General features: G+C 52.7%; 1 protein-coding gene across 5 annotated transcripts in view; it reads right to left on the bottom strand.

Annotated features, from left to right (window-relative positions):
- The window catches only part of LGR6 (leucine rich repeat containing G protein-coupled receptor 6), a 168,106-nt gene that overhangs the window by 76,222 nt on the left and 75,925 nt on the right, over positions 1-15,959 (bottom strand). Inside the window, exon 1 of one of the 5 annotated variants that reach the window (XM_075910207.2) lies at positions 13,756-13,817. The exons of 3 other annotated variants lie outside the window; for them this stretch is intronic. The gene's annotated coding sequence lies outside the window, so the exon portion shown is untranslated. Of the gene's footprint in view, positions 1-10,003; positions 10,263-13,755; positions 13,818-15,959 lie in introns of those variants that run through there. One more of the 5 variants, XM_075910206.2, reaches the window with a different exon arrangement.

Here is a 15,959-nt window from a genome sequence, read left to right as displayed (position 1 = left end):
CCTCACTGTAGTTGAGCAGGTTTGAGGAGCGCTGACATCTGGGATCCATCTCCCCCTCCCCTCCGCACTGACATCTACTGTAGGTAACATCTGGGACCCATCGTTAATCTTCTTAGTCACTTGGGGAAATGTAACAAGCCCTGGATACTCGTGTGCTTAACGGAGAGAGTTAGGGGTCATGAATCCCCTTAATAGAGGTCAATAGAAAACATATTGGGAGCTCTCCTATGATTCATACTCTACTAATGTGTGTGTGTGGCTATGTATTTAGTGCTTACAGTGTTCTAGGCCTGTGTGCACAGGCAAGAAGATACGGGTCTTTTCTGGAAGAGATTTGGGATGTAAAATCCTGTCTCATTGGCTAACCCATTAAACATACCATTCACCTGATTAACTGATTACAGAGGGGGGACTGGAATGCCCCTGACACAGGGTGAGCACTCACACCCACGGCATCCCCCGCTGGTCGCTCCAGGAATTAGCGCTCCTGCCTCCGAGCGCCCACTGCTGGTCAGTGTCCCTCCCTGGCCACAGGCCCCTTTCCGCCTCAGGCTGTCCTAGCTCAGCACCCCTGTACTCTGGGGTCCTCCCCTCCCTGGAAACTCTCAATTTCCCACGACCCCCCCCCATTGCCTCAGAGACTCTCCACCAGTCCTCCTCTAACCCCTGCCTCTGGGCAAACTGCAGCTGGCATGGCCACTCTGCACTGGCAAGGGGGTGTGGACCTGCTGCCTTTGCCTGCCCTGGCTGTTTCCCTGCAGCCTGCGTACCCCTACGCTTTGCCTCAGGCCCTGCAGCCTAGGAGTGAGGTCAGGTAACAGCTCCCCCACTCTGCCTGCCTTTCCCCAGCCTCACGAAGCCTCCAGTTTCCCTAGCAGCCAAGCCCCTCCAGCTCCCCACCCAGAGCAAGAGCATATGCGTTCTGCTGCCCTCCAGGAGCCCTTATTTATACCACCCCAGCTGGGCCTTGATTGGCTGTATCTGCCTCAGCTGCAGCCCTCTCCCAGGTCTGGGTTTTAACCCTTAAAGGGCCATTGTGGGGCAAATGCCCCGTCACATCGTCTCCCCCCCTTTCCTCCTGCTGCAGGTAGGGGCTGCTCCAGCCCCACCAGTTAACCTTAACCAGCCTGCCTCCCCCATTAAAGGTGAGGCTTATCGGTTAACCCTCCACATCCCTCATTAGTATCTGCTCTGTGTGCTTGTGGGCTGGGGTGCTTGTATACAGCTGCTATGGGCAGACGGGCGCTTGCCCATGCTGCTGAGTCTTTGCCATGCCCCATGCTGCTTTCCCAAGGAAACTGTAGCCTTGGGATGGAAGATGAAGTGACACCAGGCATCAGCAGTTAAAGCCCTGGCTGGAATGAAAGCAGTAGGAAAGCAATTGTCATCTGCGGGGTCAGATTTCTTGGCCACTAGCTCAGGTCATAACATAAGAACGGCCAGGCTGGGTCAGACCAAAGCTCCATCCAGCCCAGTATCCTGTCTGCTGACACTGGCCAATACCAGATGCCCCAGAGGGGGGAACACAACAGGTAATCACGCGATCCCTCCTGGCTAATGGCCATTGATGGACCTAATCTCCATGAATCTATCTAGCTCTTTTTTAAACCTTGTTAAAGTCTTAGCCTTCACCATGTCCTGTAGCAAGGAGTTCCACAGGTTGACTGTGTGCTGAGTGAAGAAAAACTTTGTGCTTTCACAGGGGACCTCTTGTATGCGGGGGGAGGGGCTCCGTCACATCCCCGGAATGCCACCTCACCTAGCAGTGCAAACAGCCAGATGAAGTAGCCTGCAGAATCCAGCATGCTTGGGACCACTGTTGCAACATCCCAAAGAAGTCAGGCTGGAGACGATCAGGAGTAGGAAAGAGGAGGGAGCATGTATCTCAGCATCACGTTTGCCATGCAGGCTGCTGTGGAGTTTCCAGAATAATACTGTGCACTTCATTTGTCTGTAGGCTGCTTCATGCAGCGCCCCACAAGCTTGTGAGAATGGGGACATCAGACGATAGGAAATGACTCTCGCGCTTCCAGGGAGAGGTAAAGATGAAGGGGGCAGGGCGAGTAGCTGAGGTGGAACCCTAATCTGAAGCTGTTGGGTGAAGCGAAGTGAAACATTCGTTACCTGTTCCAGACCAGATCGTCAGCTGGTGTAAACCGGCCTGTCTCTGGTGACGACCCCGGCGCTTCCCCCACGCGATCAGCGAAGTAATGTGTTTCTTTTGAAAAACTGGCCACCTTTTTTTTGCCCCTGTGTGAGCTGAGCAGTGTCACCCATCTAAGCCACACTATAGTGCTTCTCTGCCCAGGCGGGAGAAGCGTGGGCGCATGGTACAGCCTGGTGCTCCCCCCACACCTTACCCAGGGCCCCGCAAGTCTGTCAGCCCTCCTGGCTCCTGATGAAGGTCCAAGCCAGGAGCAGGAGTGTTTGGGGCAGCTACAGAAGAGCCACACAATCGCCTGACGGCTCCCGAGACCACTCCTTGGTTTTATATAGGGTGGGGAGCCAATCAGGAGCCAGGAGGCTGCTGTCTGTCAGAACCCTGGAGGTGGGACCATGGTCTGTGTCCACAGTGGCACAGGGGCAGTGGTGTGCAGGCTGGCTCCAGTTGCCCCTGGGTGGTAACATGGTGCTGCAGTTACCTGGCCCCTCTCTAGACCTGGGTTCTAGGACCTGCAGGGGCCTGTGCAGTTTCGCCAGCTGAGCGGTGTCTCGGCGCCTCTCTTCTTAGGGGCTAAAGTCCTAGCAAGGCGGCTTGGGTGCCACGTGGCCTCCTTTGATTTCCAGCTCCCTTTAACGTCTACATCACACCGCCGTGTGGGGCTGAGACAGCTCTAGCCTCCCACGCCGATGGGGGGCAACGGCCAAGTGCCCGAAGCGTCTGTGCTGTTTCACTTCTGTCTGGAAGGAGCCATTCGTACCGTCCCCTGAGGAGTTTGGGGCCCCAGCTGCAGCAGAAGAAAGCAGCTTGGAGGGGTGTGGTCTCTTAGAGGGGCGCTGTCATGCCCCTCTGCCCAGGGTGCCCCGCAGGTCCCTGAGGGGACAGTGACATGCCTGGGGCTGTGATGACACCAAGATTCTGAGGCGAGGCGGTCCCAGGAGTTGGTCTCAGCAGGCCTCTGTGGAGCAGCGTCTTTGTTTTCAGGACCGGCTGAAGTGGGGTCAAGTTTCCTTCTTGGCTCTGTGTCAGGTCCTCAGCGTGACAGCGTCACCTCACGGAGGGAAGGATTCCCTGCCCTAGTTTCCGCACTTTTTCCCCTCGGGGTAGCCCAAAGGGGCTTGAATGTAGCCACAGCTGCCTTGTTGGGGATTCCCTCAGCAGTGGGGACACAGCTAGGCTACGTCTCGACCGGCATGATTTTCCACAAATGCTTTTCACGGAAAAGTTTTGCCGTGAAAAGCATTTGCGGAAAAGAGCGTCTAGATTGGCACGGACGCTTTTCCGCAAAAGCATTTTTTGCAGAAAAGCGTCCATGCCAATCTAGACGCGGTTTTGCGCAAGAAAGCCCTGATCGCCATTTTCGCCATCAGTGCTTTTTTGCGCAAAACAGTTTTAGCTGTCTACACTGGCCCTCTGGCGCAAAAACATTTCCAGAAAAGGGCTTTTGCCCGAACGGGGACGTCAAAGCATTTGCGCAAGAAGCACTGATTTTGGACAGTAGAAAATCAGTGCTTTTGCGCAAAATCAAGAGGCCAGTGTGGACAGCTGGCAAGTATTTGCGCAAAAGCAGCCGCTTTTGCGGACAAACTTGCCAGTCTAGACACAGCCCCTAGTGCCTCCAACTGCTGGACTGAAAGTGGTTTCAAGTCTCAGTCCTGGGGCTTCTTGATGCTGGAGCAAAGGCTGCAAACCTTGGGCTCTTGGTTTGCAGCTGTGTTCGGCAGCTTGCACAGCACCGGGTGTGGCTCTCAAAGTGCTGCACAGCTCCGGCAAGTTAGCCGCCCAGTCCCAGCTGAAAAAAGACTCGCCGGCGGCTCCAGGGAACCTAGCATTAGAGCAGGCAGAGGGGAATAAGCGCAAACTCTGCCTCGCTTCCCCCCAAAAGTAAGCCGACAGGCTGGAGACAGGAGAGGACTTTGGCGATGGGACAGTCCTCTTGCCTCTTCCCAAAGCAGCTACGGGTGGCCTCAGATGTGGGAGGAAGGGCCTTTTGGAGGGAAGAAATCCACGTGCCAAGCACGTGCATTTTCCAAGCATTATTTCTGTTAAGATGTGGCCCATCCTCTGAGAAACCCTGATCCAATGGACACAGATCAGAAGGCAAGGATTCACGGGTGCTTTCTGTGACTCCAACTCCCTCAAGACTCCCAACTCCTCAGCAACTTAATAGCTACTTCTCCACTCCCCTCATTCGGAGCTCCACAAACCCCCTCACGGCCCATCCACCACATTAACAATTCAGAGCTTGGCTTGTCCCAAGGAACATTCTGGGCCAGCGGATTGTCAATTGATGCTACATTATCCCCGCTTTGTAGACACCTCTTCTACTTCCGTAGCTTCTTATCCTGTAAGCTTTCGGTGGGAGCGACTTATCTTTTTACCCTTCTTCTGTCAAATGTGATTGATAAGGCACAACATTGCCTTTCATGGCAAGCTGTCAAACCTCCCTCAGATCAAAGGGGAGAGATCAAAACGGAAGAATCTGCAGCTCTCGAGGCAACGATAACTCCGAAATGGGGTTTTTCCCTTCTATCTGTCATAAGAATTTATAGACCTGCGAGAGTTTGATCAGGTCGGGAGTTTTCCTCTTTGTCTACATCAAAGCCGACATACCTGCGAATTCCTAGAAGTCATTCCTTGCATTTTAATCTCCAACCATATATGAAGAAAATAATTATCTCCCCTAAGGGGCCACGGCTGGAGGAAGTTTTACTGCGATTCCATCGAGCTCCTGCTAAGGATACCAGGAGAGATGGAGAACAATGCACCGAAATGTTTCACTAGACTGATGATATTAATGCCAGTGCAGAGGGCACCTCTGTGTGGATGGAATAAGAGCCAGACCTAATCCCTACTGAAGTCAGAAGGAGTCAGATCAGGTGCTACATACTACTGTGAGGCTACGTCTACACTGGCATGATTTTCCAGAAATGCTTATAACGGAAAAGTTTTCTGTTAAAAGCATTTTCGGAAAAAGCGCGTCTAGATTGGCAGGATGCTTTTCCGGAAAAGCACGTTTTGCGGAAAAGCGTCCATGCCAATCTAGACGTGCTTTTCCGCAAAAAAGCCCCGATTGTTTTCCAGAAAAAGACTTTTGCCCGAACGGGAGCAGCATAGTTTTTCCGGAAAAGCACTGATGATTTTACATTAGATCGACAGTACTTTTCCGGAAATTCAAGTGGCCAGTGTAGACAGCTGGCAAGTTATTCCGGAAAAGCGGCTGATCTTCCGGAATAAGTGGCCAGTGTAGACACAGCCTGAGTGCCTGGTGAGGGTGGATGGGAACGGACCTTCAATAGTGTTAGTCTGAAAGGGGCTATTGGCTGCCACCAGATGAGACTCAGATCCAAAAACCCCATTACAGTGTTCTCTGGCAACCACAAGAGAAGAAGGAGAAATCAAACCCCTCTATGTAGTAAAAGGAACTGGGGGCGTTTAGCCAAAGCCATGAAGAGACCTAAGGAGTCATCGAATCCAACCCCCTGCTCAGAGCAGGGCCAACCCGAACTCAATCATCCCAGCCAGCGCTTTGTCAAGCTGGGATTTAGGGCTAGAGATTCCACCACCTCTCTAGGGAACCCCTCCCAGGGCATCCCCACCCTCCAAGGGAAATGGGGTTTCCCAGTCTCCAACCTAGATCTCCCCCACTGCAACTTGAGACCTTTGCTCCTTGTTCTGCCATCCACCACCGCTGAGAACAGCCTGGTGCTATCTTAGGCCGTGTCCAGACTCAGGGGTTTTTTCGGGAAAAGTAGCCTTTTCCCGAAAAAACTTCCCCTGCGTCCAGACTCAAGCTGCGTTCTTTCGAAATTATTTCGAAAGAACGCGGCTTTTCTTTCGATGGCGGTAAACCTCGTTTCACGAGGAAGAACGCCTTCTTTCGAAAGTTCCTCTTTCGAAGGAAGGCGTTCTTCAATGTAAATAGGGCTTCTTCAAAAGAGAGCATCCAGACTCGCTGGGTGCTCTCTTTCGAAAAAGCGGATTGCTCTTTCGAAAGATCCGCCTGCAGTCTAGACGCGATCTTTCGAAAGAGGCTCTTTCGAAAGATGCTTTCGAAAGAGCCTCTTTCGAAAGAAGCCTGCAGTCTAGACATAGCCTTATTTGGAACCCCCCTCAGGTAACTGAAGGTTGCTACCAAATCCCCCCTCACTCTTCTCTTCTGCAGACTAAATAAGCTCAAATCCCGCAGTCTGAACTCATAATTCTGGGGCCCCCACTCCAGAAAGGATGTGGACACATTGGGAGGGCGACCAAAATGATTCGGCGGCTGGAGCACATGACCTATGAGGAGAGGTGAGGGATTTGGGCTTGTTTAGTCTGCAGAAGAGAAGAGTGAGGAAGGATTTGAGAGCAGCCTCCAATTACCTGAAGGGGGTCTCCAAGGAGGATGGAGAGAGGCTGTTCTCAGTGGTGGCAGATGACAGAACCAGGCGCAATGGTCTCAAGTTGCAATGGAGGAGGTAAAATTATTTCCCTAGGAGGGTGGTGAAGCACTGGAATGGGTCACCTGGGGAAGGGGAGGGTTGAATCTCTATCACAAGAGGTTTTTAAGGCCCAGCTTGGCCCTGAATCGATGATTTAGTTGGGTTGGTCCTGTTTTTAGCAGAAAATTGGACTCAATGACTACCAAGGTCTCTTCCAACCCTGTGATGCTATGAAAACAACGAGCAGTCCTGTAGCACCCTTGAGACTAACAAAAATATATCTAGTATCATGAGCTTTCGTGGGCAAAACCCGCTTCTTCGGATGAGCTTGGGTGGAGAAAAAAGGGGGACCCTCAGAATTAGAACAGAAAAAAAAAGGAGAGGAATTTTTTTATAAAGAAGTATCAATAGCAGTGCAGGTGCTAAGGAGACTAAGTGAGTGGGCTGGAAATGTCCCTTATTTGGCTTTTTAGGTCCATGGTATGTTAAATGTAAGGAAGACGGGTTTTATAATGGGCCATCCAATTAGTGTCTTTGTTAAGCCTGAGGGAAACAGTGTCACATTTGCATAGGAAGGTCAATTCTGCTGGCTCCCTCTGTAGGTGGCTGGTGAAATTCCTTTGTAGAAGGATGGCTGCTTGTAAATCCATGGCTGCCCAGGCAGGTCCAAGTGTCCCCTACGGGTTTCCATGGGTGACCATTCCTGATATCTGACATGTCCATTTATCCTTTGTCGTAGAGACTGGCCAAACTGGACCCCTCTCTCACACCGGCCTTGGGGGACAGGCCAGTCCTCGCCTACAGGCACCCCCCAACCTGAAGCAAACACTTCCCAGCAGCCACACAGCACCTCAGACACACTCACCCAGGAACCCACCCATGCAACAAACCCCGGAGCCGACCCTCTCCACACACCTACACATCACTGGTGCTCCCCACATCAGCCGCCACAGCAGGGGCTCATCACAGAGGACCCTGCACGTCCTCAAACATTACATGCCCCTCTGCCATGGATATTGGCCAAACTGGGGCTAGCTGACCTGACTGGAAATTCCTGAGGCCTTTCAGGGAGGAAAAAATTGCTCCCAGGGGTCTTGCTTCTGGCTTCCTCGCCATGAGACTGCAGTGCCTGTGTGGCCAAGGGATGGCGCAGCCCGTCCTGCCACTGTGCCAGGAGAGGGAAGGCTTGGGATCCCGTCCAACCTGAGGGGGGGAGGGATTAAACAGGCCCTTCCGCCATCTGTGAGGGTATCAACCTAGTGAGGCACACGCTCTGGCTGGACCGGTGGCTGTTAAGTCCTACCGCAGAGAGGGCCATAGCCCCCCGTGGCCTGGCTGAATGGCAGCAGGGGCCTCACAGGGGTGCTACCAGGAGCACATGGGCTGAAAACCGGATGAGAGAAGTGGCTGCAGCTCGCTGGGGATGATTGAACAGCTGCCAGCGCTGGAGGAGTTCTGGCAGCTCCCATTGCTGCAAAGTGGCCTGAGGTAACACCCGCTGTGGAACCAGCCCGCTGCCTTCGAAGCGCCGCTCCTCAGTGCGGCTCTGCAGGGAAGCTACCAGAAGGCCAGGCAATCGCTCACGAGAGAAAAGCCAAGAGTTTATCTGGGGCTTTCAATCCACCATGACGCTTTTCCCTCTTTCTCTGGCTCTCCGGCGGCAAGGCCGGTAATTATAATGCCTAGCACCTGCTTGCTTTGAAACGCCTTGGACTCCTGTCATCTGGCAGAAGAACAGAGGCGGTGCCCATCTGCGTTGGGTGAGAGCTCGCAAGCTGCAGAGTCGTTAATTAGACCGACACACGACTATTCCAGATGCTCACGGCATTCTGCTACCACACCTATAAACCGCTGGGAGCCAGACACCCTGCCAGGACTTCGCAACTGGGCTGGAACGTTACATAAGGGGCTGGCACCCGCTGTGATTTGTCCAGACGTTGCCGTCAGGTGTACGTGCTCTTCTTTCTAATCCCTCCCGTTCGGCTTCCGAAAGGGCAGAGCCGGGCCCTGTGAGAAGCAGCCCCTCCAAAGCAGGCAGCTGGGCCAGGCTATAATGGTTCGGGGATTCCATAAACAGAGCGCCTCTGGGCTAAGAGTCCCCACTTGGGGCTGCGGATGGATGGACCTTCCAGTCAGGGGGTTCCACGACTCTCAGAGTGAAGAGGGTACAGCACCAGTGGGGCAGGGGGACAGATCAGGTGGGGGAACAGGGCGCATTTGCTCCTGTGCGAGGCAGTTTTAAAAACTCCCCCAGACCTTTCAAACAGGTGAGTCACAAATCGTAGGGGCCCCTGGCAGCGGGCAGGAAAGAGCAGGCACCCGGCAGGGGAAGGACAGAGAACGTAGAGACAGCACGCCGCAGCTACAGCACCAGTGCAAGATGGCAGCCAGCAGGAGGAAAAGCAAACAGGATGGTAGGCATCATTAAAAAGGGGATAGAGAATAAGATGGAGAATATCTTATTGCCCTTATATAAATCCATGGGACACCCACATCTTGAATACTGCATACAGATGTAGTCGCCTCATCTCAAAAAAGATATACTGGCATTAGAAAAGGTTCAGAGAAGGGCAACTAAAATGATGAGGGGTTTGGAACGGGTCCCATATGAGGAGAGATTAAACAGACTGGGACTTTTCAGCTTAGAAAAAAGGAGACAAAGGGGGGATAGGATAGAGGTCTATAAAATCATGAGTGGTGTGGAGAAAGTGGATAAGGAAAAGTTATTTACTTTTTCCCATAATATAAGAACTAGAGGCCACCAAAGGAAACGAATGGGCAGCAGGTTTAAAACAAATAAAAGGAAGTTCTTCATCACACAGCACATAGTCAACCTGTGGAACTCCTTGCCAGAGGAGGTTGTGAAGGCTAGGACTAGAACAGGGTTCAAAAGAGAACTAGTTAAATTCATGGAGGTTAAGTCCATTAATGGCTATTAGCCAGCATGGGTAAGGAACGGTGTCTCTGGCTTCTGTTTGTCAGGGGATGGAGATGGATGGCAGGAGAGAGATGGCTTGATCAGTTCCTGTTCTGTTCACTCCCTCTGGGACACCTGGCGTTGGCCGCTGTCGGCAGACAGGGTACTGGGCTGCATGGACCTTTGGTCTTGTGTTCTTATGTTCTTACATCTGGCCACCCACTCCCTGGAGCCAGCTTGTCCCCATGCATAGACAGGATCAAGTGCAACACCTGCTGCAAGGAAACGCCCAGCAGGGGTCAGTCATGAGTTGCCGCTTCTAACCCCCACATAAGCACAGCTGAGCGGGTCAAGTCACTAGGGCCTGGCATTTCCTGGGGTGGGCTCCCAGCCTTTTAGCTGCCTGCAGTAGTGAGGGCTAGGGGAGCCAGACCTCCCTCCCCAAACATCATGCAGTCTAACCTGCATGGGGGTCAGTTACTATGGGGGAGCACTTCTTACCCCTTCCTCTTCACTGCTTTGCCTGCTCTATTCTTCCTGCATCCTCCTGGGCGTGCTTACGGGCTGGCGTTTTCTCAAGCTCCACCCCCGGCCTCGGACTAGCAGCTTCTGCGAACCTGATCAGCTCTCGGCTCTCGATACAGTCGCACGTCCAACCTGCCAGCTGGGGGCACGGCAGCAACGCAGACGCGCTGCTCTCCAGGGTGTGACAGGGACTGAACAGAGGCTACAACAAAGCAGTGGAGGGCAGATCTATAAGCCTCAGACTGAGGAGATCTCTGCTCCCAGAGCAGCAGGGAGGGGCTGGTTTAGAACCAGCAGAAGCAATCGGGGGTAGTGGAACCCTTGGGGCTAATTGACCAGGCCTGCAGAGTCAGGTCAGCCAAGGCCAATTAGGACACCTGGGGGTAATTAAGAAAACCAGTTTAGACTGGTTATAAAAGAAGCTTGCCTGCAGTGGTAGGGTGCATACAGCTGGGAGGAAGGAGGAGGTAGTAGGGGGAATGGAGACCACAGCGAGGAGGATGAACCGGAGAGAAGGAAGGTGCAGGGGAAGTAGCCAGGGGTCTTGGAGCTGTATTCGAGCAGGTGTTGGGGATTCACACGAGCAGCTATTATCCTAGGGCCCTGGGCTGGAGTAGAGGGTGGGCCCTGGTTCCCCCCCAACACCTACCTCCCCATTTCTTTGTCACAGTGGCTATGACCCATTGCACCGAGATCCATGTCACACTTTGCTAAGGCGCCTTGATCAGAAACGTCCCGCTCCGAAAACCAAGTGTGCATCTAAACCCCGGGGAGAAATCGACAATGGGAGCTCCCCCAGTACAGCAGACAATCCTGCTCTCAGGTCTGAAGACGCCTGAATCCAAACTGAATCCACTTCCCTCCGTGCCCTCTGTTCTTACGTTTAACGGGGTCCCAAAGGGTATGTCTACACTAGCCCCCTAGTTCGAACTAGCCTCCCACAATGAGGGGTAACAGTTAATCTGAACTAAGGACTTAGGGTACGTCTACACTACAGCGCTAGTTCGAACTAACTTAGTTCGAATTAGTTAATTCGAACTAAGCTAGTTCGAACTAACGCATCTAGAACTAAAAACTAGTTCGAACTAGCGTTTTGCTAGTTCGAACTAGTAAGTCCACATTGAGTGGACTCTGAACAGGGCTTAAGGATGGCCGGAAGCAGTGCCGGCAGGGCATAAAAGGAGGACTTAGAGCATGGAGATACTGTCTCAGGCTAGCCGAGGGCTGCGCTTAAAGGGTCCCGACCCCCACCCCGGACACACAGTTCTCAGGGGTGCCCCGCTTGCAAAGAAGTTCTGGCTTGGAGTGCCCTGAGTGCCCACACTGGGCACATCACACCACTCGGCCATCAGCCCGGCTGCACTTGCCGCAGGCTGCCATCTGGGGAGAGGGAGTAATTGGGGGGCTGCAGGAGAGCTTCCACCCCCAGAAGCCCGCAGAGCCAGCCCAGTCCTCCCCATCGGGGGCTCGTACCCCATTCCTCCCTCACCTCCTTCCACTTGCCCTTCCCTAGCCCCCCTTCTTATTGATGTACAAAATAAAGATAACGTTTCTTCCAACATTGACTCTGTCTTTATTGAAAAAAACTGGGGGAGACTGGGAAAAGGAGGTGGGAGAGGGGAAGAGAAAGGCTGGGAGAGGGGAGGGCAACTAACATGATCAGGGGTTGGGAACAGGTCCCAGATGAAGAGAGGCTACAGAGACTGGGACTGTTCAGCTTAGAAAAGAGGAGACGGAGCGGGGACAGGATAGAGGTCTTTAAAAGCAGGGGTTGGGTGGAGAGGGTGCATTCAGAAAAGTTCTTCATGAGTTCCCATAATAGAAGGACTAGAGGACACCAAAGGAAAGGAATGGGTAGCAGGCTTCAGACTAGTAACAGAAAGTTGTTCTTCACAAGGCAAATAGTTAACCTGTGGAACTCCTTGCTGCAGGAGGCTGTGAAGGCTACAACTAGAACAGAGTTTAAAGGGAAGTGAGATCAAGTCATGGAGGTTGGGTCCATGGAGTAGTCTTAGCCAGGGGGTAGGAGTGGTGTCCCTGCCCAAAGTTTGTGGAAGGCTGGAGAGGGATGGCACGAGACAAATGGCTTGGTCATTGTCTTCGGTCCATCCCCTCCAGGGTCCCTAGGGTTGGCCGCTGTTGGCAGACAGGCTACTGGGCTAGATGGACCTTTGGTCTGACCCAGTACGGCCATTGTAAGCTCAGGGCTCAGTGTCGGGGGTCTCAGTGGACCCCCTTGATTTTCATGCACACCTGGTCCTGGGTGGCCAGGCTGGCAGCTCTCCTGCCCTAGACGGCCACTTTCCTGTGCCTAGTGCGGAGATCGTGGACGAGGTCCACGATGTCCGCACTAGCCCAGGAAGGTGCCCGCCTCTTGCGGTCCAGGGCAAGCTCCCGGGAGCCGCCAGCCTGGTCCCGGCAAGAGGGGGTGGGCTGGGGGACATCGGGTGGGTGGCTCTGTGCCGTGCCAGGTGCAGGGTCTGCTAGCTGGGTGCTGGCAGGCTTGCACCTGGCACGGGCACCGTAGCCAGCCCGTGCCCCTTTAAGGGGTCCGGGGCCGGGAGGGGGGCATAGAGTTTCCCTGGTGTTGGCCAGAGTGGCCACCAGGGAAACCTGGGGAGGGCTAGCCTCCCACTAGTTCGAACTAAAGGGCTACACAGCCCTTAGTTCGAACTAGCTAGTTCGAACTAGGCGTTAGTCCTCGTAAAATGAGGTTTACCTAGTTCGAACTAAGCGCTCCGCTAGTTCGATTCAAATTCGAACTAGCGGAGCGCTAGTGTAGCGCATAGGAAAGTTAGTTCGAACTAACGTCCGTTAGTTCGAACTAACTTTCTAGTGTAGACATACCCTCAGTTCGGATTAACTTCTGACTGCCACGGGTAGCCGCGGGCAGTCAGTTCGAACTAAGGGGATTTAAAAATGGCGCCCTCCTGGGAACATGCAAATGAAGCCCGGGATATTTAAATCCTGGGCTTCATTTGCAAGTTCGAATGCCTACATTAGCCACCCTAGTTCAAACTAGGGGGCTCGTGTAGACATACTCAAATGTAGCTGGGGCCTTTCATTTCAGTCCAGGGCCCATGATGCAAAAGGGCTCATCTGTTTGAACGCCGTATGGCCGGTCAGTTCACCTATGAGCCCTTTGTATTTGCAATATGGCTTTTTGTTCGGGGAGCAGCTGGCCTCCAAGAGCACGTCTACACTGCAGGCTAAAGTCGAGTTAAGATCCGCAGCGTCAGCTACAGTAACTGCGTAGCTGAAGTGGAAGTATTTTAACTCGACTTTAGACGCGGTCTACACAGCAAGAAGTCAAAGGAAGAATACTTTCCCTCCACCTTCCTTCCCTCCTCATTCAAGGAGAGTTACAGAAGTCAGGGTAAGAAGCCCGTTATTTCGAAATTCTGGCGAAATAACAGGCGTGCTGTGTAGACACACACTCTGTTATTGTGATTTTTATTTTCCCGTTCAAACAGGTCCAGCTCTCCAAACAGAGGGCAGAAACAATGCCACATGACTTAGAAGACTGGTCTCAGAGCATGAATGAAACTAAACGGCACACAGAGGCACGAAATCGATCCCCCGACTGTCCAGCCAATCGGGCAGAGCAGCATGGCCTTCAACCATTCCTGAGCGATTTCCCAACAAATAACATCTGCACAATCATGAGAAGTCAAAATCCTGATTTCGCTCCCACACCCCCAAAGCAAATCAAACGCACTGTCTCTGACCCAAATGTTCTCCTGCATTTTGGGGAGTCTACCTGCGAGTTTCATCCCTCCCTGCCCGACTCTGCTTCCAACACCCAAGTCACTGTGTTGTGACTTCACAACGGTTGCTGGGGCGACAGACAGTGATGTCACCGATGCAGCTGCAGGCCTAGACTGTAGGAGATTTTGGTTCTAAGGCTGCCAGAGTGAGAAAACATACACCGTACAATCGGTTTTTATCCACCCTCTCCCTCCCACACACACACACAAGTTTGCTCCCGTCTGCAAGTCCCGTCAGCGTACGATGCTTTACGACGTGTTCCCTGACGCACGGCAGGTCAGCTAATAGCCTACCAAGTGCCAGGCAAGTCCCATAACTCAGGGTGAGGAACAGCCATGAAGTGCCATAAAACCCTTTCCCATTTCTGAATGGAAAGACCAGAAGCTCTGGGCCAGGTGAACAAATCAATTCTCACATCCCCTCCCGTGTAATGCTTGGAAGCCACGCTACACTGATAGACGGATGTTCCAATCTGGTTACGAGGCTGGTAATGAATACACACGAGCCTCATAAACGTGTGGAAAATTACTCATAAATCTTTGAAGATGAAGAGAAAAAATCCCACCCCTGACTACAGAACTGCCTTCTTCAGAAACGGCTGTCTCGGCGGAGACTCGGCTAGAACTCATGGGCCTGTGGCCAAGGGGCCAGCTACTTGCACTGAAAGATGTATTGGCCGCATCAATGGTGCCTGAGGAAAACGGCTTCGCTTTCGATTGGCCTTACCACACAAAGAAGCTCGCTACTATTGAGCCCACCACCTTTCATCTCTTTTGCGGAAATTCAAGCGGCCAGTGTAGACGGCTGGCAAGTTTTTCCGCAAAAGCAGATGATTTTGTGGAAAAACGTGTCAGTCTAGATACAGCCGAGATGAATAACAGAATCATAAGCCCGCTAGAGCTGGAAGGGACCTCGAGAGGTCATCAAGTCCAGTCCCCTGCCCTCACAGCAGGACCAAGCACCATCCAGATCAGGGCTACTCAACTTTGGAAGCCCCAGAGGCCACAATGAAACTCACAGCACATGCCGAGGGCCGCAACTTAAGTGTGGTTGTACATACATGCAAATATATGCAAATAGCTTATTTCACACTGACAGGCACGAATGCAAAGATTAAGGCAAGACTACACCACATGCAGACCCCATTTAAGTCAGTTCTGCTGATATTAATAAAATGCAACATTTACCCAATTTCCAGCCATATGACAGCACTTTTAACGAGCAATGACAGTCCAGGAATTTAACTAATAAAATGCAGATCAAAAGAAGACCATTACATTGACTCGCTGTTGTGAAGCGTGTTCCCAATGGAGGCCATGATCAGATGATCCCGCCCACGGGCCATGTGGTGAGTAGCCCTGATCTATATCATCCCTGACAGGTGTCTGTCCAGCCTGCTCTTAAATATCCCCAGCGATGGAGATTCCACAACCTCCCCAGGCAATTTATTCCAGCGTTTAACCACCCTGACAGGCAGGAAGTTTTTCCTAATGTCCAACCTCAACCTCCCTTGCTGCCGTTTAATCCCATTTAAGCCCATAAAGTCTCTTCTTTATGAATATAATAGAGAAGAGGAGCGTAGTAGCTCTTTAAATAGTCTAGGAGCCCTCTAATGGTGCTCACTGTGTTTTCATGTGGCCCAATCTGGCTGTAGTAGCTGTCTGTGTATGTGGCTAGTCCTGGCATGTTGTGTAGAGTTGTGAACATGATTATTTGGATGCACCTGGGCCTGAGTGGTCGCTACACACTCTCCCGGCTGCGTAAGGAGCCCGGCAACGTCGTTGCTTTTCTGCTCCCAGACCTTTTGGAATAGCCCTGTGTGACGGCGTGTCAGGGTCCCCCATCTCCTGCACCCCCGTAGTGGCACGAACAGACTCCACCAGCCAGTAGAATAGAGGGAGTTTATTGCTTCTCCAGGATACAGCACAGCACAGATGTCATCTGGTTACAGGGCAGGCCTAAGATGCCTCAGCCCCCCTTGAGATGAGGGAGACTGAGCCCCTAAATCCCAGCCCCTTTCCCTAGGCTGTCTCCTCCATGCTCCCCGACAGAAACTAACTCACTCACTTCCAGCCCTGCCCCCAGCCAGGGCTCCACTCCCCTTCTTCCCATTGTTCCGCTCCCTGGGAGATAACTGGTCAGACAGGTTTGGAGTCCCCTCTGC

This window comes from Pelodiscus sinensis, chromosome 27 (assembly GCF_052426305.1).
Source record: "Pelodiscus sinensis isolate ZL-2025 chromosome 27, ASM5242630v1, whole genome shotgun sequence".
Taxonomy (NCBI): Eukaryota; Metazoa; Chordata; order Testudines; family Trionychidae; genus Pelodiscus; species Pelodiscus sinensis.
Note: the sequence above shows the minus strand (reverse complement) of the source record. Positions and strands in the feature narration are given on the sequence as shown.